At 47.2% G+C, this 27,823-nt stretch overlaps 1 protein-coding gene across 6 annotated transcripts in view; it reads right to left on the bottom strand.

Annotated features, from left to right (window-relative positions):
- The window catches only part of Rbfox1 (RNA binding fox-1 homolog 1), a 1,611,415-nt gene that overhangs the window by 876,252 nt on the left and 707,340 nt on the right, over positions 1–27,823 (bottom strand). The window lies entirely within an intron of this gene.

Genomic DNA, 27,823 nt, shown 5'->3' with positions numbered 1-27,823 from the left:
ACGGCCCTGCTTTTGGGGAAGAGTGGGATAGACTGAACCACTGAGAACCAGGTTCTCTGTGTCACTGAGTTCCTGGGCATAGGATGCGAGCCACACCTGCAGGCAGCCATCTTGCCACCAGGAGGGGGCAACCTGTGTGCAAGTGGATTACAGGCTCCAAGGCCTTCAGATGACCTGGTCTCAGCACTGCTGCAGCCCTGCTTTGTGCCAACTCAGTTCCTAGACATTTCAAACTCAGGAGCAGATACCTTCTCTTTCCTAAGCCAGCTTAAGTTGGGGGTATGTCACTTGGCACTGAAAAGATCTACGGTAAATAGAAAAAATAAAAGAAAATCACACACGGGAGATGCACCAAGCTTTGACCCGCTGGAGAGAAACCCTAGGGTCTGAGCGTGAGGTGCTCACGTCACAGGCACCTAGGAGTCGATGCTTTGTCTGCCACCTCTGCGCACCACAGACAGCTCCGACAACCCAAGATGCCTGAGCAGGGACACGGCAGGTCTTGACTTCTGCAGGGCTGAGGGAGAGGGGATTTCACTGACACCGAGCCGTCTGAAGACACGGGCAGCTGCCGAGTGCCACCACCCTCACTCCCTGACATCTCCGAGTCAATCATCATGGACATCGTTTTTAACAATGGATTTTCAAGCAAGTAGTACACATCTCAAATGTAGACATTCTCATTAAATACAGCAGCTGCCTCTTTTATATATTATAGTGTAACTTGAACTTTGTAGGAAAATGCATTCCAGGGTTCTCACAGTAAAAGAAAATATTGTGTCAAGCATCCAAAGATGCTTTAAATGAAGGAGCTGTGGACAGTCTCTCCATGTGAAGGGTCTACACTGCTCCTGTGGACCGGTCTTACAGAACTCCCCCAGAACTTTCCATCTGAACACAGACTCCTACGCAGACTGCCTGAACATCAGAGAAAAAACAACACAACACCTAAATCAGTTGTGTGGTGCTGGCCGGCGAGGGCTCGCCCTCTGAGCTGCGACAAGCTACATGATCACAGGAGACGGTGCCTAGACTTCGCCGCACTGTTCTGAGCAGAAGAGCCGGCGCCTTTGATCTAACCAGGGCTCCGACCCAGCGGTCTCACGAGAGCCACAGAGCCCACTGCAGGCACTTCTGGGAATCAAACAGGGCTCAAGGTCAGAGAGGCCAGGGTCTTCCAGAACACATCAAGATGAAAGATGGGACCCGAGATGTTTCTTTCCAGAGTGGCATGGGGGGGGGGGAAATCTATGGCTCTATTAAAAGGGACAGGGAAGACAAGTCCACTTTGGAATCAAATGGGAAACAAAGCCAATGTCAAAGAGACGGGGCAGACATCTTTAAGACCAGGAAGGTGGCCACGCATAGCTGAAGTGCTGAGCAGGTGCACTCGGTCCTCCACTTCCCACACAGGCAGGACGGGCAGCCGTGAGGAAGGGGCTGGGGAAAGACGGCCAGCGGACATCAAGACTCCTGGCTCTGCCCCACAAAGACATCCTTGCTAAGAATGACTGACCCAGAGCTGGCTAAGGTACCCGGAGACTGGAGCCCCTCTCCCTGGAGGGGAAGCGACACCCTCTAGGCCCTGCCTGGTGGCTCTCTGCCTGGGAACTTCCTTGCTGGCTCTTTGGGCTGAGTGTCAGTATGAGTCTCTTCATGTAAACCCCTTCTGTTCCCTTGTCCCAGATATGGAGCACCGGCAAAGCCTTAAGTGGAGCCACCATACAACATTATGGAAACTCTGAAATCATGGCTACGCCCTCAGAATTGAAAACCTGGGACTTGACCGGATGGTTAAGCAAGGCAAAGCTGGCCCGTGATGGACCTTGGCTGAATCTGCAGCCCCGTGCAGGTGGTCAGCTGGAGGCTGCTGGCAAACCATCTGGCTTCCGCCCCATTCCTCGGCGCCCAGTTCCAGATGGGCCCTGCCATGGTGCCCGACCACTCCCACCTTCTGGGTGAGGGTAGGAGGACCGGAACTGCACGGGGTTCCCTGAGGGTTTCACATCTTACAAGAACATAGATGTGCTGCCCTCACCCTCCCGTCTCCTTGAGCTCCAAACAAGGCACCTGCGTGTGCAGACCACACTCAGAACAGCACCCGAGCTGGGCCCTAGGCTCCATCTCACAAGACTCCTTCCCTACTTCAATGAGAAAACAGATGTGACTGTGCTGGACACCAGCCTGCCACACACTGTGACCTCACACAACACCCCAGGGGACTCCATGAGTCCTTCTGAGGGGTCTCTCCATGTTGTGATTCCCTTCAAAGAGCCTTAGGCTCAGAGTCTGATTTCACTCATTTAAAGCACACACATGGCCACCATTGTTGTTTTCACGGTGTGTTTCGCAGCCTTCTCATCTAGAAGCTGCCCTGACCGTGGCCAATCCCCGTCCTTACCAGAGTTCAACCAAACTGATTAGCCTTTAACATTTTCCCATCCTATTATTTGTAGCTTCCCCTGCTTTTCAATGAGTAAATAAAACAAGCTGGGAATGAGACGTTTATTTTGGCATCACACTAACCTAATTAAACCGCAGTTTCATTAGGCTGCAGCAGGCTGCCGAAAAATAATGTAATTGACCTATTCAAAGTTACTGCTTTGGCTCAGTTTCCTGAGCTAAGAGACATTGCACTGTGATTTAAAATGCCTGGTTACCTTGCAGAGCCAGCCAGAAAACAACGACCGAGAGTCACAGAGGAGAGAGTCCAATTAAAAGGACACAGGTAACGAGATGCTCACCCCAACCGCGATTCCTTGAAGGAAAGAAAGAAAATGCAAAATGAAGTTCATAAAGTCTACTCATTCCTTCCACCATCTCCATGTTGCTCAGGTGTGGCAGGCAGTGGGATAGGCTCTCCCCAAACTCAGCAGAAAGGTTGCGTGCAGAGCAGACATCTGCTCTTCACCTGGTGTCATTCCATGTGTGGCCTGGCCTTGCTCAGGGACCCACTCCTTCTCAGCTGCACACCCTGGGACTCAGGCGAAGAGAATACCTGTCCTGAGGCTGAGCATGAGTTCCAAGTGGGCCAATCAGAGCATCGCTTCCCCCCAAAATACCCAGTGATGGATTCGTCTAGACCAATCAGAATGCCCCTGGGACTCCTGTGGAGGCAACCAGGAAGGCAGATCTTCACCGTCCATCTGCTCTTCCAAGTGGAGATTGCCTGGCTGTGATGTACCCGTCCTCCATCTTGCCAGGAGAACCCACCTGAGCACAGAGAGGTAGATAGGATGGGGATAGGCGGTCAGCCCAAGTGAAGGGAGAGAAGGGAGAAGCTAGGAGAAGACAACAGAAGGGGAGGGAGGGGGAGGGAGGGGGAGGGAGGGGGAGGGAGAGGCCCGGGAACAGGAGAAAGAGAAGAAGACAGAGAAAAGGGAGAAAGAGAGACAGGGAGAGAAAGAAGGGAAGAGGGAAACTTGATACCACTGTGTGGTCTCCTGGATACAGCTATACATCTGGATGTTTTAGCTGCACAAAACCCATCAAATGCATTTATTATTTCAATTAATTTGTGTTGCTTTGTGTTGTGTGCAAACACAAGCATTCCAATGAGTATGCTCAGTGCAACTTCAGTTGAACAGTCAACCCAGAATGGATCAGGCCCAAAAGGGGCCAAATTGCAATTCCACAAGACATAAGAGAGCTGGACTTGCAAAATTTAACTTGCTTTAATGTACGGAAGGTAACAGCCTCTTAGAAATAACAGAAAACGGAAAGGAAGCTGGCAGACTGAATGCCGAGTTTCTCCAGGAAGACTTCCTTCACACCCTCATTCCAGTAGCAACCCGAGCATGAGATGCCCAGGAAACCTAACACGGCTGTAAGGGAAGAGATATGGAGAGGCCACCCCACTCCCGCCACCCCGGGGTGCACAGGCCACCCAGGGTGAGGATCTAGTCTAACCATGGCTGAGCAACAGCTCAACTGGAAATCCTTGAACAACATGTGCTCTTATTCCCTGTGTCACGGTTTGGGCTGAGAGAGCACCATGTTTCACAGATCCTCTAGGGGTGACTCCAAAGGTGAGCCAGATGTGGACAGTACGTTCCAGACCTTTTCCAAGTTAGAGGAGGAGCCCTCCGCACCCTTCTCCACAGGCCTCATCAAGATCCCCTAAACCACCTTCATCCCCCACCCCCTCCTCACATGGCTCCATTCCCCGTGCACACCAGACACCTTGCCAAGCCTGGAAGATGCAGCAGAGAGCAACACACATGTTCCACGGAACTTTGAAGCCTAGAGCTGACCAGCTGTTCATAAAAGATCTGCTTCCACACCAGCCCTCTTCTCTCCGGTTGCCCTTGGAAGAGGGCTGCTGTTGAAGCAGGATGCAAATCCCCAATGTGGACTATGTGAGCAACTTCCAAGGCCATCTCACTAGAAGAGAGTAGGGCTGAGTGGCAGGAGGTGAGGCCGGATTGCAGTATGGAGACCAGATCCTACAGGTCTTCCAGGAAAGGAGCCAACTGGGCTCCAAATGCAAAGAAAATGTTGTGGTTCCCTGCAAAGAGCCTTAAGCTTAGAAATCTCTATGCAGATCTCAAAACACAGAGAAGACACTGGAGATAGTCACAGCTCTAGTGAGGGGTCTGGGGACAAACGTGGGCAGGTTGGCTTGTTGTGCCTCTAAGGACACACAACAGCAAGAACAGGTATTTCAAGGTCTTTATTTCTGACAGTTATGTGAATGGTCAGACTATGATGTCACCACTTAAGTCAACCCATAACTCGGAAGGTCCAGATGAAGGGGTTCAAGGATGCCTCATCTACCTGATGGTACAGCAGAGTTCCTTCAAGTTCCAAGGGCACCCACTTATATTTGAAAATTTAAAAAAAAAAGAGGACTGGCTCTAATATCTCAAGCAGTAAAGTCAAAATTAATAACTGCTTACTTATATCACTCCAAAATGCAACGGGGTGTGGGCATCATTGTGAATTTAGTATCCATAAATATCTCATTATGCTGGAAGACAAGCTGTATGGAATGTTCCCCTCGTACGAATCTCCAAGTTTATGCACTGGCTGCTGAGAAATACTAGATGATCATAAATGAGTTATTAAGAGCTAATGTACTTCAATAGCAAGGTTATAAAAAGTCTTTAGAAACTTTTATGGTAACAACACTGTTCTATATTAAATACAGGCACATTCTAACATGCCCACATCGGGCCTCCTTAACCTCGACACCTGCACATGTTAGGCCAGCCTTCTGTTGGGGTGGTGGCAGGCTGTCCTGTGACTTGAAGGATCTAAAGCAGCCCCCTGGCTTATACCCACCAGATGCTGGTAGCTTGCCCCCGGTTTAGCAACCAAAGCTCTCTCCAAATACCGCCCTCAGGGATCAGAAGTGCCTGGATTGGTGACAACTGCCTTGTCTGAATACCTGGGGCCAAAGCAGCCTTGACTGTCTCCGGCTCTGTGGGGTCTATAATCATTCCCTTACTTCCTGAAGGGACAAAGAACCAAAGCCACGAATCTGGGACACACAATCCAATTTTCACAGAGGTCCAGAGTCTCCAGTGAAACCTACCTGCAGATCCAGGTGACCTCTATAAACACAGCTGAGCATCCTGCAGTAATGAGCTAAGCAGGACCTAAGAGGGAGGCTCACAGCTGGGGAGTCAATAGGTTCTTGATCCTGAGGAGGCCATGCGGTACTGCCTTGGAGGAACATGACCACAGAGGAAAGATCAATGTCTTCCCGCTGCAAGGAAAGCCCTGCCTAGCCACCTCTTGCCAGTGGCTCCTCCCACCTGGGAGCATCAGCAGCAGAGGCAAGATCTGCAGGGAGGGAGAAGCATCTTTCCCCAAACAGGTCAATAGGACTGGGCAGAGTGGCTCAACAAAGGGACAGAAGAGAAGCAAGAACCCTCTTGCCTAATGAGGTGATGGCCCAGGACACTGGCTTGTGCTGAGCAATGACCATCACAAAGAACTGGCACCTCATACCCGAGATGGATTCCAGACTGAAGCCGGCTTCTGCAACACTGCAGACCAGCCCCCCCAGGCTGCGGATCCAGGCCGAGGAGCTTCCGGAGGGGCTGATGCCCCAGAATCCACCAGCCCATGGCTTGCCTGCGTGGACCACTGGTCCCTTATAAACCACCGGGCACAGGGCTCACGGGGGAAGGTGGGGAGAGAGGGAGGGAAATGAGGCTGGGGACATGCATTCTCTTAGATCAGGATACTGCTGACCCGTCTCATCAAAAGACAACTGCCCTGGGGTGGTGACTGCCCAGGCGGGAGGCCAGGGGCTGTGGCCAGACTCCCCGAACTCCCCCTGCAGGAAGAACGCAAGCCCCTCAGGGATCCCTCAGGACTCGGCATGTTTTGTGGGACAGGTTTTGGGGATGACAAAGCCTGGGTCCGATTCTCAAGTCCAGCCCCTGATCAGGCCTGTTCTAGAAGCTTCCCCGTAACCTCTCTGAGCCTCCCTGACTTGTGGCTAGAGAGGCAAGGAACATGACTCCTGCCTGTGAGACAGCTGGAGGCCACCAGGGGGCAGTGGGCAAAGGCCCTCAGGGCCTTAACTCATGGCCTCACAGCTGGTCAAAGATGGTGCGGGGATTTTTCCATGGAAGAACCAGACCTGAGTATAAAATGAAATTGTAAGAACATTATGATGAAGAACCAAACCTGGGAACATTTTAGTTTTCCCCTCTCAGGGTCAGCTTCTCTTCAGGGAACCTAATTAACCGCGGGTCCCCATCCATGGCATCTAAACAGCCGTCCCCAGGCATCTCCCTCTCTTGGAAGGTAAACATTTCTGAAGCCGTATGGATTCAACAGGTGCCTCTGCAAAGAGTCATTTCTTCTTAAACTTTGAAGCTCTGTAAACTCTGTAGAAATTCAGCTACATCACTTAATTGCTAGGCCAATTAACTGCTGTCTAAACTGCCACCTTGCAGGCTTAGTCCTTAGAAATATAGCTCTTGGAGGGGCAAACTCAAGCCATCTTGGGTGACTGCTGCCTGTGTCAAGGCCACATCTCGACAACACTTGCAAATGTTTTACTTTGTTCCACACCTGTGAACTACTTATCACAAATTCCCTGTGCATGGTACTTGGTCGCATAGGACAAGAATTCAAACCCACCAATGTGGTAATGGTTAAGAAAGGACGTCGAATACCCTATAAAAGCCCCCTGTAACCTCAGCTCAGGGGCCAGGACTTCAGAGCACAAGTTCTCCAGCACACCACCCCCCAACATGGTAAAGTCACTTGCCTCTCTAGCACCACTAAAAAAAAAAAGATCTTGGTAGGTGCTGTACCCAACCTCCCTCTAACAACCTGCCAGCTTCAGAGGCCAGCTGCACCAGGAAGCCAGGATACCCTTGTCACAGCTCTCCGAGGACAAAGACCATGGAGGACAGATGGCAAACTCCCAGGGATACCTGGCATGATGTGTGTTCTCCCAACAGCCGCAGCGACTCCTACTTTATCACACAAAGATGTTTTTACAGGATTGAGCCCTGATCTGGAAACGAGCATTTGGATCCAGGATGACCACTGACCAGGCCTTCCTCAGAGATAAACTGCCCTCAGAGAAAAAGAAAGCACACCTTTGAAATGTTCCCAAACTTTAGCCCCTTGCAAGCAGCCCTTCCACATGATGAAACTGTCCTCTCCCTCTACCCCTGGGGCCAGCCTGAAACTCTGGGCCATGCTGAGAAGACCTACCAACCCCCGCCTGCCCATTCCCCACCCCGCTTCCTCTCATTTCGACTGTCACCAAGTCAAAGTTCCCAGGTCCAGCGTCACATGCGGGTCTGTGTTTGGGTTCTCTGTGTGTATCCCCCACAAGGGCCTGACGAAGCCCAGTCCTTGGATGTAATTATCATTTTTCACCCCTGTAACATTTCTGGCTTTGCCGTATTGGGCAAACATATATTTATTTAGTTTTTCCTTTATTTGTATGTGTTTGAGCAGGACCATGAAGGATTATGTCTCGGCAAGCTTTTAGTCTTGCGCGGTGTTTATTATTATGGCTTTGCATATCTGTGTGGCTTAATGATCAACTAACCATTCACCGACCCCATAACTGGAATGTAGTATACCTCTCCAGATAACTGCCGTACTGTGTTGGGACTCAAAAGTCCCTGGAAATAGTTACCAAGAAACAGAGGCTAAGCAGAAGTTGTGACAGAAAGATTCAGAGAACACAAGAGCCTCAGAGGTGGGCGTGTCTACAGACCTAGTCACAGAACAGGGCCCCTCAGGGGGATGAAGGGAGGGTTTGGCAATGGAGCAATGAAACGCATCCAGGTGAAACCAAGAGGGAGGAAATACATTTCAGTATGCTTGGTTTAAAAAAAAAAACTTTTTTAGTTGTAGATGTGTGCAATACCTTTATTTTTTAATTTGTATGTAAATTGAACCCAGTGCCGCACATGTGCGAGGCGAGTACTCTACCACTGAGCTACAACTCCAGCCCCTCCGTGTGCTTGTTTTTAAGCAATTTCTTTTTTTAGTAACCAGAGAATATATTTTAAAATTCATATTATATAATATTATATATTACATTTTATTATATATGCATCTATATGTGTATATATTTATATGTAATAAAATATGCATGTATACATTATACATTATACAATCTTATATTATAAATCTGTGTGTATATATATGCACATACATACACAGATACACATATGTATATACACATACGTCTACATGTATATATAGGGTGGTACTTGGTTCTGATCCTAAAAACCACTGGGAGAACTAACAGTGAAAAATACCCTCACGCCTCTTCTCCATCTCTTTCTGTCCCTCTGTCCTGTCCTCTGCTCTCAGTTTCTCTCTCTCTCACTTCCTCTCCTTCCCCCCCTGTGTTTCCTCTTCCTCTCGGCCCATCCTCTCGGCCTCCCACGCACAGCCCACAGCGGACATCCCCCAGTGGGCACGTGGCGGGAGGCTCAGGCTGAACAGAATGCAAATGGCAGCTCCACTCTATCATGGCTTTTTGTTTATTTCTCATAAACACCCACAGAAGCAGACCAGTGTTCCATCAACTGCCCACCAAGGACACGGGGAAGGAACACCGTCCATCCATAGGTCGATGAATCACAGCCTCCTGCCCCTCCTGGTGTGTCCCAAGGACGTGACTTTGCAGACTCCCTCTGCCCTGTTGGCAGGCGCTTACCTTGGTCCACTTCCGGCCAGGACTTTCGCCCCTGAGAGCAGCGCATCTGGATTCCCGGCAGAAGCCTGGGCAGACGCCCCTGTCATGCCAGAAAGACTGACTGCATCATTTGCTGTCGACCAAGAGTCAGAAGCAGGTAACTGCTTATTTTGTCTTTTTCCAACAATAAACCACAATATTCTTGGCAGCAAGGATATCATCTCATATTTCATTCTAACACAGAAAGAGTTCAAAAATGGCTCTTGAATGAAATGATCACTCTCGGGACGCACGCGTCGAGTGTCTCCAGGTTGTGCGGCCCTGTCCAGGTCACTCGGGCTCTGCAAGCCAGCCTTCCACCTGGGCCGCGGTCATCCTCCCTGATCTGCCGTTTGAGTGATTCCAGGTACCTGTGGCCAACTGTGTTCTGAAAATATTAATATTTGTCTTGATTCTTTCGAGACAGAGACCACATTCATAAAACGTTTATTACAGTACATTATTGTAATTGTTCTATTTTATTATTGTTGTGACTCTCTCACTGTGCGTTAATTTATAAATTTTATCGTAAGTAGGTATGTCTAGGAAAAAGCAGCATGAGATGAGCTTGGTACCTTTGGAGAGGCAGTATACCCAGGGCTTCAGGTATACACTGGGGTCTTGGGAGAAGCCGCCCATGAATAAAGACAGCCTGCTGCGCAGGAAGAGCTCCCGTCTTTCTGCTCTGCTGTCTGGTACTTCCTGTCTTCTGAGCACATGCAGGACAGCAGGAGGGCAGAGCAGACCATGTGACTCAGTTCCAGACAAGGGGATTTGGCCACAGTGCAGCGTGCCACTTCCTGCCAGAGCATGCAGAACCAGTGTGAGTCTTGGCAGGAAACCTCCCCTGGGATGGTGTGGAAACAGGCCCAAATGGAGAGGAAAGCCACTGGGAAAGAGAAGCAAACACCTGGAGGACAGCACCTCTGGAGAACAGCCTCGAACCTCAGTGCACCTCCATGAGCAAGAAATGAACCTTGGCTGAGCTGTGTGGCTTTGGCTCTGTGTTTGTTACCTCAGCGTAATGCAGCCTGCCCTGACTGATACGGTCCAGAGAGCTGGGGAGAAGGTAAGAGCAGATAGCACCTGTCCACCTCGTAGCGCCAGCTGTGGTGCTTACGTGTAATGAGTTACCAGTGCCAAACACTGAGCACTAAGGGACAAAAATGCAAACCGTTCCTTTTGGTGAGGACTCAGCCGATCTCATGCTGGATGAAAACAGTGATCCGACAGCAACACTCCTGCTGTGACAGATGCCCCTCACACTGCAGGCCACTCCAGTCCCGTACACACCGCAGGGAGGGTGCGGATCCACATAGTCATTCAGGGACGCAGGTGGGTGATGACTCCTCCATTTTTGACAAATGGCCTCCAAGGTCAAGGGGGGGCGTCAGCCAGTGGATGGGAAGCAGGGCTTGGAGGACCCCAGAGAGAAAGTTTGGCTGCTAGTCCTGAAAGTGACATCTATCATTCCCCCCACAGTTCATGGGCAGAACTCTGTCACCACCTAGATAGAATCAGGGCTAGAAATGTGTCCCTCAAAGGGGGACTCTATCGGCTACTTTCCTTTGCTTGGGAAGAGGAACACAAGTGACAAGCAGCTAGCCAGCCACTTTGACACAGTCTCCTTTATATTTTCCCAAAGGAATTTCCTAATAACTCTGAAAGGTTCACAATTGCTTAACACCATCTCCCCCAACATGATGGGAAGTTCTTTTTACCTAGTGAAAAATCGCCAAAATCGCAGTTAAAAAAAAAAAAAAATATGTTGCCTCTCTTGGCTAATAGAGAAGCATCCTTCCCCGTAGCTCAAGTTCACTCACCATCTTCTTCGTGTGTCCACAGGAATAAGACCAATCCCTCTAGCTGTCACCTCCTCTGGTTCTTCTCCAACATAGGCAGAGGACCAAGCGAAAACACACCCAAGGATCAAAACAGGAGTGGGGATGACACCCTTTTCAGGTCCTCAAGTTTTTAAGACCCTCATGAGATCAGGCAGTTGAGGGTACTTTTGAACTGGAAGAAAATATAAATACACAAGGACCAGACAACATGTATATGCTTAATCAAGCACATAATTGCTTTCAGACACTGGGATGTAATTATCTTTATCAGAGTTATGATATGACAAACAAAAAGTGACTCATGGACACAAAATTAGGCGGCGTCTTCCTAAAAGGCAGAGTTTGAAGAACGTGCAGAGATCTGGCCTGTCACCTTGAGGGGAGACGGGCCCACCCCCTACTGCCTCAGAGTGACCACATTATGGGGTTGCTGGTTCTTCAAAAGAGATTTGGGCAGAAAACCTTGCCGCCCCAGGGTCCGCCCTTGGCAGCAGATGGATGCCCTCACGGCTCCCTGCAGCCCTCCCCCTCCTGCTCTGGAATCTGGATGGTGAACTGGCCCCGGTGGGAGCACACGCCATGGAGCAGAGAGCTCCATCGTGTTTGCCTGGACACAGCTGCAGGAACAGGAAGAGCCGACAGGAGCCATGTGCAAGATCTCTGTTGATCAGACCCTCAGGCTCATGCTGGAGCAGCCAACAGTAGCCCCACTTCACAGATGAGGAAACTGAGGCTAAGTGAGTGGCACTCCCGTGGTCTTGCAGATCATAAGGAGCAGGGCCAACGCTGAAACCCGACTCTTCCCAAGGCTGCAACTCAAGCCTCCCCAAGCACGTAAAGTGGCTGCAGAAAGGGTAAAATTCTCAAGAGGGAAAAGAGAGTCACAGAGTAAAACAGGGTCCGGCGGGTGACAATTATGCCTGCTGCCTGAATATCAATGGAAGAAGCCCTTTAGAAGCAGGCCCACCCAGGTGAGGGAGGGTGTTCTCCAGAGGAAAGTGAAGGGTGCCTGTAAGTCTTCCTCTAGCTGGGCTCCAAATGCACCCACAGCATCCATGCAGGGAAAAAGGCCAGCAAATAGTGATAATTTAATTTCTTCTTTTCCTATTTTTATGCCTTTAATTTCTTTCGTCTGTCTAATTGCTCTGGCCAGTGTTTCGAGAACTATGTTGAAGAGAAGTGGAGAGAGAGGGCATCCCTGTCTTGTTCCAGATTTTAGAGGGAATGCCTTCAGTTTTTCTCCATTCAGAATAATGCTAGCCTGAGGCTTAGCATAGATTGCTTTTACAATATTGAGGTATGTTCCTGTTATCCCTAGTTTTTCTAGAGTTTTGAACATAAAGGGATGCTGTACTTTGTCAAATGCTTTTTCCGCATCTATCGAGATGATCATATGGTTCTTATTTTTAAGTCTATTGATGTGGTGAATAACATTTATTGATTTCCGTATATTGAACCAGCCTTGCATCCCAGGGATGAATCCTACTTGATCATGGTGTACAATTTTTTTGATATGTTTTTGTATCCGATTCGCCAGAATTTTATTGAGGATTTTTGCATCTAGGTTCATTAGAGATATTGGTCTGTAGTTTTCTTTCTTTGAAGTGTCTTTGTCTGGTTTAGGTATCAGGGTGATGTTGGCCTCATAGAATGAATTTGGAAGTTCTCCCTCCTTTTCTATTTCCTGAAGTAGCTTGAAAAGTATTGGTATTAGTTCTTCTTTAAAGGTTTTGTAAAATTCTGCTGTATACCCATCGGGACCTGGGCTTTTCTTAGTTGGTAGTCTTTTGATGGTTTCTTCTATTTCCTCAATTGATATTGGTCTGTTTAGGTTTTCTATATCCTCCTGACTCAATCTGGGCAGATCATATGACTTAAGAAATTTATCTATGCCTTCACTATCTTCTAATTTATTGGAGTATAAGGATTCAAAATAGTTTTTGATTATCTTCTGTATTTCTGAAGTGTCTGTTGTGATATTGCCTTTTTCATCCCGTATGCTAGTAATTTGAGTTCTCTCTCTTCTTCTCTTCACTAGCATCGCTAAGGGTCTGTCGATTTTGTTTATTTTTTCAAAGAACCAACTTTTAGTTTTGTCAATTTTTTCAATTGTTTCTTTTGTTTCGATTTCATTAATTTCAGCTCTGATTTTAATTATTTCTTGCCTTCTACTTCTTTTGCTGTTGTTTTGCTCTTCTTTTTCAAGGATTTTGAGATGAAGTATGAGATCATTTATTTGTTGTTTTTTTCTTTTTTTAAGGAATGAACTCCAAGCAATGAATTTTCCTCTTAGAACTGCTTTCAATGTGTCCCATAGATTCCGATATGTTGTGTCTGTGTTTTCATTTATCTCTAAGAATTTTTTAATTTCCTCCTTGATGTCTTCTATAACCCATTGATCATTCAGTAACCTATTGTTCATTCTCCAATTGATGTATGCTTTTTCCTTCCTTCTTTTATCGTTGATTTTCAGTTTCATTCCATTATGATCAGATAAGATGCATGGTAATATCTCTACTCCTTTATATTGTCTAAGAGTTGCCCTGTGACATAATATATGATCTATTTTTGAGAAGGATCCATGTGCTGCTGAGAAAAAAGTGTAACTGCTTGATGTTGGGTGGTATACTCTATATATGTCAATTAGGTCTAGGTTATTAATAGTGTTATTGAGTTCTATAGTTTCCTTATTCAACTTTTGTTTGGAAGATCTGTCCAGTGGCGAGAGAGGTGTGTTGAAGTCTCCCATGATTATGGTGTGGTGGTCTATTAGACTCTTGAACTTGAGAAGAGTTTGTTTGACGAACATAGCTGCACCATTGTTTGGGGCATAAATATTTATGATTGTTATGTCTTGTTGGTGTATGGTTCCCTTAAGCAGTATGTAGTGTCCCTCTTTATCTCTTTTGATTAACTTTGGCTTGAAATCTATTTTATTTGATATGAGTATGGACAAGACCTAAAAAGAGCATGCTACAGGGACACTGCTACATCGATGTTCATAGCAGCACAGTTCACAATAGCAAGACTGTGGAACCAACCTAGATGCCCTTCAATAGACGAATGGATAAAAAAAATGTGGCATTTATACACAATGGAGTATTACTCTGCATTAAAAAATGACAAAATCATAGAATTTACAGGGAAATGGATGGCATTAGAGCAGATTATGCTAAGTGAAGCTAGCCAATCCCTAAAAAACAAATGCCAAATGTCTTCTTTGATATAAGGAAAGTAACTAAGAACAGAGTAGGGACGAAGAGCAGGAGAAGAAGATTAACATTTAACAGGGATGAGAGGTGGGAGGGAAAGGGAGAGAGAAGGTAAATTGCACGGTAATGGAAGGAGACCCTCAGGGTTATAGAGTGGAGCGGGTAGAGAGAGAGGAGGGGAGGGGAGGGGAGAGGTGGGGAGGGGGGAGGGTGGATGATGGGAAAGGCAGCGGAGCACAACAGACACTAGTATGGCAATTTGTAAATCAATGGATGTGTAACTGATGTGATTCTGCAATCTGTGTATGGGGTGAAGGTGGGAGTTCATAACCCACTAGAATCAAAGTGTGGAATATGATATGTCAAGAAATTTGTAATGTTTTGAACAACCCACAATAAAAAAAAAAAAAAAATAAAAAAAAAAAAAAAAAAAAAAAGAAAAAGGCCAGCAGCTGGCATGTCACTCCGAGGCCAGTGGGTGTCACTGCCTCCCCGCCGTGCTCAGAAGGGAACCTGCAGCAAACAGAAGCCCTGGGCATAGCAGGCTCCCGGCTCACAGTGCCCAGCTCCAAGCCCAACGCCTGCCCTGACAAGTGCCCCTCCCACAGCCCATTCTCCCCGCGCCTGCCTCAGAGCAGGAAAACAACCCGCACCCACGACCCTCACCATCAGAAATGTTTCCCAGGGCTTCTCCACCCCTCTGAAAATGCGGCTTCCATTCAGAGTGAGGGGCATTACGCATATGATCAAAATAAGATGGACGGCCAGAGAGTCAGTGCGCTGGGCTGGCTGGAGGAGAGACATTTTTAACACCTTTCCGGAGTCAAGGCAAGCTCCTGTTATCTGAGCAACCAGCAGACAAGCTAGGGTGAGGTCACATCTTTAAAGAACCCTTGAACAGGGAGACATCCGTCTGGGGCAGTAGAGACTTCCCTATTCCTGCCTAGGGGACCGTCTGGGGTCACTGAACAGCATTCACGGAAGGATGTATGTGACAGTCTTGGGTAATGGGTCTCTTGCCAATGTCAGCGATCTGGGGCAGGGGATTAGGGACAGAGGGAAACACTGTCCCATAGGCTTCGGAGTTGAACGGCTCTGAATAGAGTGAGCCCCAGCTAGACTGGAGGTCAAGTTCCCCGAGGAAGGAATTTGGTTTGCTAAGCCCTAGTGGACAGAAGGACACTGGAAACACAGTAGGCACTTCATGAACATTTCCTGAATGACCATCCATGAAAGCAAAAGTAAAACTATGTAAAAATTTCAGAGGGACAGCAGTTAACTCCAGGCTGCGCTGTGGTTCATGCTAAATAATGTTCTAATTAAGGGTTTAAATGAGCTTCTCATTATACATTTTATATATATATATGTATCTATGAACACATAAAACGTACAAGTGCGAGTACAGAAATGTCAGAGAAAAGCCCAGTAGGTTACATACCCTCATTATTTTCATGTGTACAGTCTTGATTCTGCAAGTAGACTTAGAGCGGTTTTCAACCTTTAGCATTTTAAAAGTTAGCACATACTTACCAAAAAAAGTGTAAAATCCATAAGTAGATCTCAGACCACTCGGGGCATCAGAGGCTTATTTTGTCTCTCTCACAGCTTGATATAGATTATTTTAAAAATATGCATTATGGAATCAAATGTTTACACAAAATATTTAAATAAAAAAGGTCGTACCCTCACTATAGGATGTGAGGCAACTTCTCAAAAGAATGGGACAGACCTCTATCAACTGACCAAGAACCCAGGAGGCCCGCTAAGTGGGCACCTGCAGAAAAGCACACTGGGTATGGCTTTGTTTACGCTGGAGTGAAGCCGCACACTTGGAACAGACGGGAAACGGACCCAAGGCCACCACCACATTGCAAATGGGGGCCAGGGTGCAACTGCTTTTTTGTGCATAAAATGATGACGGTCCTAGTGATGGTGATAAAGTCATTAATCCAACAGTGCCAACAGTTGTGAACACTGAGAACAGAAAGACCTTCCTCACATCCCTCCACCCCCAGAAATGACTCAGAAATTCATTCAAGGGATATTTACTGAACGTCTGCAGTGGCCACAGCACTTGGCATCTGTGCATTCCTCTTTCTCCTGCATAATAAATATTTCCTGACCAATTCCTTCTCCTGATCAATCCATTTTACAAGTCCTGCCTCCAGGAGGCTCAGGAGGAGCCCAGGACTCTCCTAACAGCAGAGGATAGTAAGGATCCCCAGAGCAGGACAAGCACTGGGTCTTCCATGTTCTCCATCAGGTCCTCCCTCCCTTGCCCCAGCACCCACGTGGCCTGCCTCCTATTGCATCAGAGCGGAAAGACCCCAGCAGGAAGGAAAACCCACCAAGACACATACCCCACAAAAACCCCGGAGAGCGCTGGGCCTCCACCACAGATGGAGGCCATTGGTCAATATGGATTCTGGACAGCAGTGGCCTCTGTTAGAACCCCCTGCTCTCTGGGGTGCCGTCCGCCTAGTCCTCCCACTCATCCTCAGCCCTGCTACGGTTCTTCTCCAAGAAGCAGCTCCTATCATTAAGGGGAAGAAGCTCTGACAATTTCCAGAGATGCCTTTGGGGAATAGACCCCTTTTGTTTGTAGTTATCAAAACAAATTATGTGCTACATGCCTGAAATGATGTTGCTCCAAGAAACCCTCCCTGGGGACCCACAGCCTCGCAAATGTGAACTCCAGTCCTTTGTCTTAGAAAGGCTGACGGAAGCGCTCACAGACCTGAATAGGGCCTGCTCCTTAACGGGTCCGGGGGGACTCTATATATGGAATACAATAATGCTATTCTCAAAATGGGGTGCTCAGGGTCCCAGATGAATGAGCTATCACAGGTCTTTGGTGAAGGGCCCTGGGGGCTTGGCATCCACCTGCGCACATCTCTGCCTTCTCCCCATCCCACCCTTTACCCAGTTGGCCGCCAAGAATGGTATTCCAAAGGTAATTGAGTCTTTAAAAGTAAAATAGTTATAATAATCGAGGAAAAAAATATTAGCTATTTCCACACTTAAACAAATGCCACATGGCACATGAATTCCACCATCTGCTATAACTTTTCCTGAGTAGGAAGTTGGCAGATATTGAATAATCATCTACATATGACTGATAATTTTTAGCCAAGTCTAAATAAAAAAATGCTTTGTCTTCATGCCCCGTTTAAAAGAGCTAGATATAAGATGAACACTGAAACAGGCTCTCTATACTTATTTTCCCCATTAACCATGTATAAAATTACATTTTGTGTGTGGATAATTTGTTTCATAGACACATATGTATGTGGCATTTTACCAAGTATAATATATATGCATACCCATATATATAATATTTTATTTACTCTGACCTGATCCAGGCAGATAACCCTTGAGATACAGAGATATCTTGGTATACAGAGTATACCAAGAGGCAAAGCAATAAAAACACTCATTTACAGAAAGAAAGTGTATTCTATAGGGAAGGGAGTGCAACACACCATGGGGATGATTTGCACAAACTCAGAAAATAAATCCCTGGTCAATGAAACCGTGTCCTTGCAGAGCACTTGAAGTCTCCTAACATACAACGGAATTAGTGTAGTCAGATTTCATTTAAGCGCACGGCTCTGCGGTCCATTATTTAGACAGCCCTGTCAGTCATGAGTGAATACTTCAAGCGCATGACAACAAACGCTCTCCATACCGAAGGTCGTCCTCTGAATCAGGAGAGAATGAGAGGGTTTCCTAACGACGTCTCCTCAAACAAATTACCGGCAGACCGCACCAAAATGAATTTTATTATTGAGGACAAGTGAATTGTACAGTACTTATAGCAAACACATTAGAGGATTAAAATTGATTGAAGGAGATTGGATTTGAAAAGATATAAGTAGGGAAGACATGAAAAATCTGCTCGAAGTGAACTTACCAAAGCGGCTGTGGGATTCAGCCATTGGCCAATCACCTCTGGAAGGTTTGCTCTGGCTTTTCCTAGAGAACAAAGGGAATATCCTGGATTCTAGATGTTATGGCTGTGAAGATGTGCTGAGGACACAGGATGTGTTCCCAGGGAACACACACAGGGGCTGAGAATGACAGTCCAGAAAGTCACTGCGTCCATGAAAAATGGCACATTTCTATATGGGTTGACCAGTTGACCTGACTGCAACTAGCCAACAGAAAATTCAACTGACTCTACCTCTGCTGTCCATTTAAGGAGAGCTATGAAAAGCTCAAATCACTTTGATGTTGATTAGCCATGGTATAATCAGGGCACAACCCTTCCTAAGTGCTCTCCATGTGGCTAGTATTCTTCTACAAGCTTCACATGAACTCACCGATTAAAACCTCACAGCAAGTCCATGAGGAAGGCACCATTAGTATGTCATTGGACAGAAGCAGACACTGGGCTAAACAGTGTCTAGAAAGCAGAGAAGCTAAAAAGCACCTCCCAGTTCTCATGGACGCCAGGAGTTGTAGACAGTTTTCAGAGCTGGGCTGCTGGCATCTAGATGGGTGTTTCTGATTATTAGAGTAACCAAGAGTCACAAGCACATCAGTGACGGAAACTTCCACTCAATGGAAGGGCACAAAGAGGCTGGGAAGTGACTGAGTGCACCGAGTTCCATGTTCAATCCATGGCTCTATCCCGAGAATCAAAACAACCAACATGGCGACCCCTGCCTCCTGGTAGCCACACCCTTGCCCCATCTCCTCCCACACGGTGCCACAGTTTTGGTCTCTGTGGCCAAAGGAATACGACCCAAGTGATGTGTGTCACTCTGCAGCTAGGTTGAAAGAGGCCACAGCCTCCATCTGTAGGGCTCTCTCTCTCACCAGTCACTCTGGGGAAAGCCATCTGCCAGGCTCCAGGACACTCTGGCAGCCTGTGGAGAGGCCCATGGTGCAAGGCTGAGGCCTGCCAACGTCCACATGCGTGAGCTTGGAGCAGCTCCCGCAGCCGTCCTCTCCTGCCGCCCCAGCAGGCAGCTCAACAACCGGCACACAAGGGACCCTGCACCAGAACCACCCAGCACAGTGGCTCCCAGACCCCGGAGCCCCAGAAACCACATGGGATTAATACGCGCTTGTCTCACGGTGCCAATTCTGAGGGTGATTTGTCATACAGCATTAGGGAACACATGCTACTACCTGTGAAGCTGCGCTGGTCAAGACCTGAGGATCTGTTCCTCAGGCCGTCAATGCTTAATTTATTGCTTTAGGGAACAACTCAGCAGCACACCTCAACCTGAGCCCCTTCCCAAGAGGAAGACGGCACAGCACACAATTTTGCATCCACCCCACTAACTGCATCTACTGATGGCACCTACTGGGTGCAGGCACCCTTGTGGTGCTGGGGATATGGCACTCAGCCAAAAGCACAAGATCTTTTCCCTTATATCTTAGGAGATTTAGATGGAAAACAAACAGGAAAATAAGAATGAAATAGCATCAGCTATAAAAGCAGCACATGGCAATGAAATAGGGGATGATGGCTGCCTCATCTTCTAGGTCAGAGCAATTGAAAGAGGTCTTCCTACAGAGGGGTACTTAAGAAGGCTCCTGAGCAGGGCGTGGTGGCACATGCCCATAATCTCAGTGACTCAGGAGGCTGAGGCAGGAGGACTGCAAGTTCAAGGTCAACCTCAGCAACTCAGCAAAGCCCTCAGCAACTTAGCAAGACCCTGTCTCAAAATAAAAAATACAAAGGGCTGCGAGGGCTGAGATGAAGCTCAGTGGTTAAGCAGCCCTGGGTTCAATCTCTAGTACAAGGAAAAGTAAAGCTCTGGATGATACGAATGACCCGCTAAGAGATGCAGGGAGGGAAAGGCCAAGCAAGCCTGGACCATCCACATAACAATGAAGCCTCAGTTGTCTCAGCTTCCCCACCTCTGTTTGGGATGATGATAATTCACAGAAGAGAATGGAAGATTCTACATCTGAATGAAGTCTATCAATTGAGGAACTGCTGTTCACTGTTCCCCATGTAAAACTGCATGACCGCTTTGGTGTGGCTTTGAAATCACCAGGACTAGGGCAAGTCATCCCCAACCCAAAGGCGATGCAAGGGAATTTGGACAGCCTCCTGAGAGGACAGCGCATCAGTCTCGAGGGAAACTAACTCAGTTACGGAACGGTCTGACCATTAATTTCAATGATTTGACTATGTAATATAATGTTTCAATCCTAGAACACAATTTAAACTGGGACAGGTAGTCATTACTTAACTTAGAGTCTGAAAATTCATCTCCAACATGTCAATTTTTTGTAGTCTATGTTCAAAGACTTGCCAAAAAAGATATGGGGAAAATATTTCAAAGTCCATGAAATCTAGCATCTCAATATCAAATAGTACCTCGACTGCTACTGCACATAAAAATGGTGATAGAAATTTTTTATTAAAACAGTATGCAAAGGGTAAGCATGCTTGTCAAACACAGACCCTGCTTCCCACACAGATGAGAGTGCCAAGGATAGGAAGATCAAGACTGGAGGAGAATACCGATTTCACACACAGCGGAGGGGAGGGCAGGCAAAGGGTCAAAATAAATACCTATCTGTAATAGCCACCAGAAATAATGCTAAGAAACACAATAAAGCAATATGTTGGCAGATCCATGTTTTAACTAATACCCCAAAAGCAAGCAGTTAGTGGTTAGAAACTGAAAAATTCATGGCACATTAATTGCCAAGCCTCAGTTGATGGAGGGATCTGACCTTTCAATCTAGGGATGAGGGCTGGGGATATAGTTCAGAGGTATAGACCTGCAGGAGGTGCTGCATTCAGTCCAGTACAATACATATGCAGGTGCGTGCATGCGCATGCGTACACACACACACACACACACACACACACACACCCCAAATCAACCTAGGGACGAATAAGAAGAACTAAGGGGTGAAAATCAAATCAGATGGATGTCATCATGACTAGCCAGAAAATTCCTAAATGCTACATAGTGCAAAAATCTGTGAGTAGACCTCTTTTTGAAGGTGTTCTGCCTGATAACACCTGCTGCTTCAGGATGCTAGGAGGCTGTGCACGGCTCTTCCCTTTATCTTGGTACATCTCAGGTGCTACCACCAAAAAATTCTGCTTCTCCTTCAGGGAAAACAGGGAGTTTACGCTTCTGTCTGCTTGGACTTGGGCACAGCTGAATGTCTTATTTTGCCTAATGTAATGTGAACAGAAGTGACAAGTGTCACTTTGGGGTACAAGCTTTAAAAACCAGAGTACAATTACCTTTGCTTCTTCTGTCTCCTAAAAATTTCCAAAGTTTGGCAATAGAATCAGGGACCATCATGGGAAGAAATAAAGTAGCCCTCCCAGCCAGCCCACAGGGATCAGTGAGGATAGGGAGATGCTTTTCTTCTAAGCCATGGAGTTGGATTATCTGTTATTACAGCTTATCAAGCCTAATCCTGATGGATACTCTCACTTAGCCACTAATCCTTGCAATTTTCATAGGGTAAGGCTTACGACAAAAGTTAAGAAAAAAGTTACTTGGATTTTTGGGGACGTTTGGGGACCCTAGCTATTTGCAAATGTCTGACAGTGAGTAGTGTTCTGTCATCACCGTTATTACCTTCCCTGTCACAAGACCACCTAACACTTTTCTAACAATATTGAACTGACAAAGACTGAACATGCTCAAGATGTGCAATGGGGTGATGAACGTAAACTTGGGTCATCACAATCAAGTGATCACCTCCATCACCACCCATGATGTGCCTCTGATACCCTGAACTTCATCTTCCTACTGAAACTTCGCACCTTCTGAGCCACATCTATCCCCCCAGTTCCCAGCAACCCCAGCCCCTAGTAACCACCACTGTGCCCTCCGTGTGTGGCCAGTTTCACTCAGCATCATGTCCTCGGGTTCCTCCATGTTGTCACAAATGGCATGGTTCATCTCTCTTTTAGGCTGATTTCAAACACAGTGGTGGGGAGAGCAGGCAAAGGGTTAAAATAAACACCTATCTGTAAGAGCCACCAAAGATAACAAATGCTAAGAAACACAATAAAGCAGTATGTTGGCAGACCCATGTTGTAACTAATACTCAAAAGGTAAGCAGTTAGTGCTTAGAAACTGAAAAATCCATTGCACATGAATTGCCAAACCTCAGTTGATGGAGGGATCCGACCTTTCGATCTAGTGATGAGGGCTGGGGATGGCCAATGCCACCCCACATTTTCACTACACACAACAGAACATGTCATTCACAGAGATCTCTGTCTGTCCCAAAGGCACCCTGGCTTTTCTGCGTTACTCCCCATGAGGTAAGCAAGATACTCGTGGTTGTTCCCCACGGCCTTCTGAGGAAGAGAGAATATGGAAGAGGCTGGGACAATAAGCAACGGATGCGACCCGAGCTCACAGAAGGGACACCGAGTGGAAGGTGGGTGAGAGGAGGCGGTGGCTGGGGAAGGCTTCCTGGGGAGAAGAAGAAACAAGAGGAAGCAAAGAGGAGGGGAAAGAATGTCCCTGTGGACACCGCAGGCAGCTGGGGTGAGCCACCAGGAGCATGGGGACCTGCCCACGCAGGTGAGCTCAGCAGCACTGTGCAGGGAGTGGGGAGCGACCGGCCAACCAAGGTGAGAGGTGGCTCAGCGTGGCTCGAGACCACACTGGACACGCTGGGTTGAAGGCACTGCAGAACTGAGGCAGGGAAACGTGCCGAGGGTTCTCTCTCGAGCATTTTAACTGCATCGAGAGAATGGCTGGGAGGGGGTTTTAGACAAAAGAGGTAGGGGACTGGTTACCAGAATGTTCTAGCAAGACTGTGGTGACTGGGCGAAGGGTGCTGGGTGTGTAGACAGAAAGAAGGACCCAGGAGAAGGTACAGAGCTGGAGAAGTGTGGTCACGTGCTTCACCTGCAGCAGGATGACGATTACTGCGAGGGACACAACTCCATTCCTCACTCTCTGCTAAAAGCCCAATAATCACTCCCTTGGAGAGCCTTCAGATAAAATCAGAGTCCGCCATGCCGAACTAGGGGACTGGTCCTGGCTAGAATACTGGTGCCATCTCAAATTGCATGTATCCCCCCAGGCTGCACGGGGTGCATGCCCTTTATCCCCTGTGTGAAGTGTCACCTAGGGCAGCATATGATGCCACTCCTACATGGGATGGCAGATCATTAGACTGGCTCCCAGAAATACTCATGGCCCTTAAATGTGCCGGATTTGTACCTACCGTTTGTTTTTGAGGATGCCTGCATTTACCCACTCCTTACAGTAAGGTTTCCCTCAAGAGACAAGGCAGAGGCTAGGAGCACTCGGCTCTAGGGCCACACTGCAGATTTTGATTCACAGTTTCCTCTGGTCTATAGAGGGCTCTTCTTTCTTAGTCCCTTCTCATTGATGGGGATAATAATAAGGTTAAACAGACTGCCTGAGCCCCCCATGACATAATGATGTGAATTGCTGAGCATACTGCCTGCTCCGTAGTAAGCTCCAGGTAACTGTCCTTGATGACGACCGTCAGTAGACCATTGCTCTAAATCTCATGCATGTTGCACAAGATGCTGAAACGGCTACCCAGAAAGTCACACAGTGTCACGGACCAGAATTAATTCAGAGAGACAGAGATGCAAAGGAAGAGAAGGAGACCACCACTTGAGCATCACTTTGCGCCAGGTGCTAGGCTGGGACCTGGGGAAACAGCATTGAGAATCTGTAGGTGTACTCCACGCCCCCGCGTCCTCCGAGTCTCAGTGTAAAAATATAGGGGACACATGATTAAAACCCTGGGAACCTCCTAGAGGTTACATCACACTGAAGGACACATTCAAGGGGAGGGGGGGACCATCTATGACCCTCTGCCCAAGGAAACAGTCACACTGTACAGAAGACCCAAGGTCTGCGGTCACTCATGCAAACTCAACATGTAGTAACTTCCACAATTGTGGCGGGGGGGCGGGGGGGAGAGGTAGAGCAACCTATGCAGAATATGACCTCCAAGGAATTTTAAAGGGCACTTCATAAATCTCTGCCTCACATGGTTCAGAGTAAAAGCAAAGCTTCATGGTTGCTTTACCACTTGTCAACTAAAAGTGTTTATTACAGCAGGCTGGATGATTACAAATCTGCACATCCACTAATAACCTGTAGGTGAAACACATCGTTACCAACTGCTCTCCAAGCCAGACACGTAGAGGCCTGGACTGTGTTAACCCTGTCCTTTTGGTACCCGCTGCATCTCAGTCCTGCTGAACTTTCTATTATTATAGACCTGGGCTGAAGACATCCATTAAACATTCAATGTGTGCTCTGGAAAGTAGGAGATGATTTATGGGCATGATCTCATTCCCAGAGCCTCATCACGTGGGCGCTCATGTTACATCCATTTTGCAGATAAAGCAACTGAGTCAAAGAGCTGCTAACTCAGGTGCCCAAGTCATCTGTTTCCAGATCCACAAGCTCTCAACAACAGTGTTGCACATCCATGAACTCCCTTGAGCCACCAGTCCAAGTCTCTACCCTGGCAGCCGGCATCAGCTCAACTGCAGCTGAACATCAATTATGACAAATATCAAGGATATTCCACTGGAAACTCGGTGCCTCACAGCCTTTAGATAGCTTCGCAGTCATCTCTACAAAAATCACCTTCGAATAACATAGCTGGATGACTGACAACAGGGTGGTCAGCTTTTGGTGGTCTTACCCGAGCAGAGGGACATACGTATGTTAACCAAACTGCTACTGATATTGTGATGAAACTGCTCATTGGAATCCAAGTTTTGAACTCCTCGAAGCCCCTGGTATCAATAACTAGAAAACAGCCCCTTGTTCACATTCACAAACCTGTGCACAAATTACTTACACAGTCATCTTACATTATTGATCATAAGTTAAAAGTTCACCCCAGTGTCATTAGCAATCTCCCAGGAACTTGCAGAAAAGAGAAAGAGAAAAAAAAAGAAAACAATAGCAAGAGAAAAGGAGAAAGAGAGAGAGATAGGAAATAATAGCAGCGACACATTCAACCGCTGGATTGAATTTTCCTTCTAAAATTGGTTTGTTCTACAGGATGACTTGTAGCCATCCTAAAAATTGCACATCTTCTCTTACACTCTGTTTATATTCAGAACAACATTAAGACCACATCCGTAAGTCAGCTTGATAGACTGCAGACTGGGAACGCTTCTTCCAACTGTTACAGCCTATTGGGTAAATACATATTTGGTACACATTCTAATTTTGAAAAACATGTTATTTACTTACCAGGCTGTAACAGTTCTACTGAATGGTTACAGAACAACCAGGTAAATATGTATTTTGGAATGCATGCATACTAATTCTGAAAACATGAAAAACATTTACCCAGCCGAGTATAGCATTGAGGGCTGCCATGGACAGCCCCTATCCTCATGAATCATTTTGCTAGCAGACAACAGGGATTCTTTCTGGTCATTTTCTTGGGAATAAAGCATGTTCATTTTAAGTAGGGAAACGTTCTAAATTAGCATCCAATTTCTTTTTGTTGGAAACACAGTAGCTTGCAGATTGCAAATTAAAACAGGACTAATTAAAAGCAAGTGCATGCAATCAGGTGGATAGTTCACCTTGAGCCTTTGGTTGGAGGGGGTACTGAAGTGGACTTTTAGATGGATGGACTCAAGTGGACTCTGAGCTTGGAATGTGCACACTATCTGCCTGCCCCACCTGCCCCCAGGGGCAGCTGCCAGTGAGCATCATCTTCACGCGCCCTGTCCTCCTGTTCGTCTTTCACATTAAATATTTACTGAACCATGACATGCTAAACACAGGGCTTGATCCTGGGCATTCAATGAAGACCAGCAAAACCCTACTACAGTTCCCCTAGCATCTGGAGTCGACTGAAGAGTCTGGCGTCCACCAAACAATCACACGAGTAAGCACAGAGCTACATTAAGTGTCCTTAAAATCGATTCTCAATGCAGAAATCCAAGTTGTCCAAGTTGTCCACTTAAGATCTACATCTGGTTTCCATTTTACTCAAGGAAAAAAGAAAGAAAGAAAAAAGGCCCCAAACCAACTTGTGCCAGTCCCAGGAGGTTCACAGCACCCCCCACCTTGCTGATCCCCTCCTCTGGCCCCACATCACCTCCCACACTAGTCTCTCTAGGTCCTTTGTTGTCCCTGGAACACAGGGTACTCTCCAACCTTAGATCTTCAGCTTTGACTGTTTCTTCTATCGGGAATGTTCCGTTCCCCACAGTGCCACAGGCTCACTCCCTTACTTCTTTCAAGTCTTTGTTGCAATGTCCCTTACCCAGGAGGCCCATCCTTGAGCCTTCCTCCACTTACAGTTTCAACCTACTGCCCATCAGGTCTCCTCTTCCTGTTGCCTTATCCATTGCACAGCTGGGGTCCTAACCTGATTTGCACATGCATTGGGCACCTCTGTCTTTCAGCTAGAAGGAAGGCCCCAGGAGGGAGGGTCTTTTTTCTTTCCAGTGGATCACAGAAGAGTACCCAGATAAAACAGATCTACCTGTCCACAGATGGGTGGACACAGACAGACATATAGGTGTAGACAGACAGATACACATGTAGGATATGGCCTGCATCCAGAGGCAAAGTGTGAGTTGCTATGAAATCACATACAAATAGACTCTCCATCCTCCACGGATGAGTTGCACAGGGCTGGGAATTCCAGGAGAGACTCTCCTGGGCACAGCTGAGCTGAGACTGGATGGAGAAGCAGAAGGCAGCTTGGTAGAGGGCTGTGCTATGGCAGAAAGAGTATACCAGGCAGAAGGAACAGAATGATCACAACACCCCACCCTGCAGGAAGAGATGGATATGTCCATGGAGCTATCATGCAAGAGTTGGCATAACTGACGCTTTAACGACGAGAGGGAGTCCACGTTAATCCTTTTAACCAGATCATGCTTCTTACCTGTGAGAGAGGGCAGCTTTGCCTTTGCCTGGGTGTTTTGTGTTAATTAGCCACTGTAGGTCACAGTGCATAATTTATCTAGACATTGACATGACAGCTGCCGTGTCCCCAGGACAGAAGCCAAAGGCTCCATGTGTCCATTTGTAGGCAAAACTTTTGAAGGTCGTGACAAAGTTCCAAATGAAGCGGCTGATTTCCCACAGGCCTCCCAACACGGCAGGTGACTCGAACTATGGAATCAAGAGGCAGCCCATCTCCAGAGCAGGAAGTCCACGCATTCTTGGAAAAACGTGGACAAACTCCCTCCTCTTCCCACAGCAGGAGATGGTACTGCGAGCACCTCAGTGAGGGCACCAGCAGAGGGGACCTAAGCTGGTTCTCTACTTGCAAAATGCTTTTCCTGGCTGCCTGGGACAATGTGAGGTGGGGACAGGCCATGTAAAGTCACATCACCTGTCACTAACCCACTTTTCTCTCCATTTCCCTTGCTTTCTTCCACAGGCCTCCAGGCAGAAGATAGGTGTTTGAAATCCTCGTAAAGCACTGATTTGGAGCACATAATAACTTCCTATTCATTTAAGTGACTAATATTTAGAATCTTAGAAAGAGAGGAAGGTCTCCATCTATGAAAAATATATCTCAATTTTCCCAGAAAATGTTCCACCGTGACAGCAATACATCCCACACGCACAAATGAGGTTGTTGCAAGAAGGAATTTAATG

The sequence above is a fragment of the Marmota monax genome, unplaced genomic scaffold (assembly GCF_021218885.2).
Source record: "Marmota monax isolate L192 unplaced genomic scaffold, Marmota_monax_Labrador192_F-V1.1 WCK01_AAM20220418_F8-fsc00035, whole genome shotgun sequence".
Lineage (NCBI taxonomy): Eukaryota > Metazoa > Chordata > Mammalia > Rodentia > Sciuridae > Marmota > Marmota monax.
The sequence above is the reverse complement of the archived record's forward strand: the minus strand, read 5'-3'. Positions and strand labels throughout refer to the sequence as shown.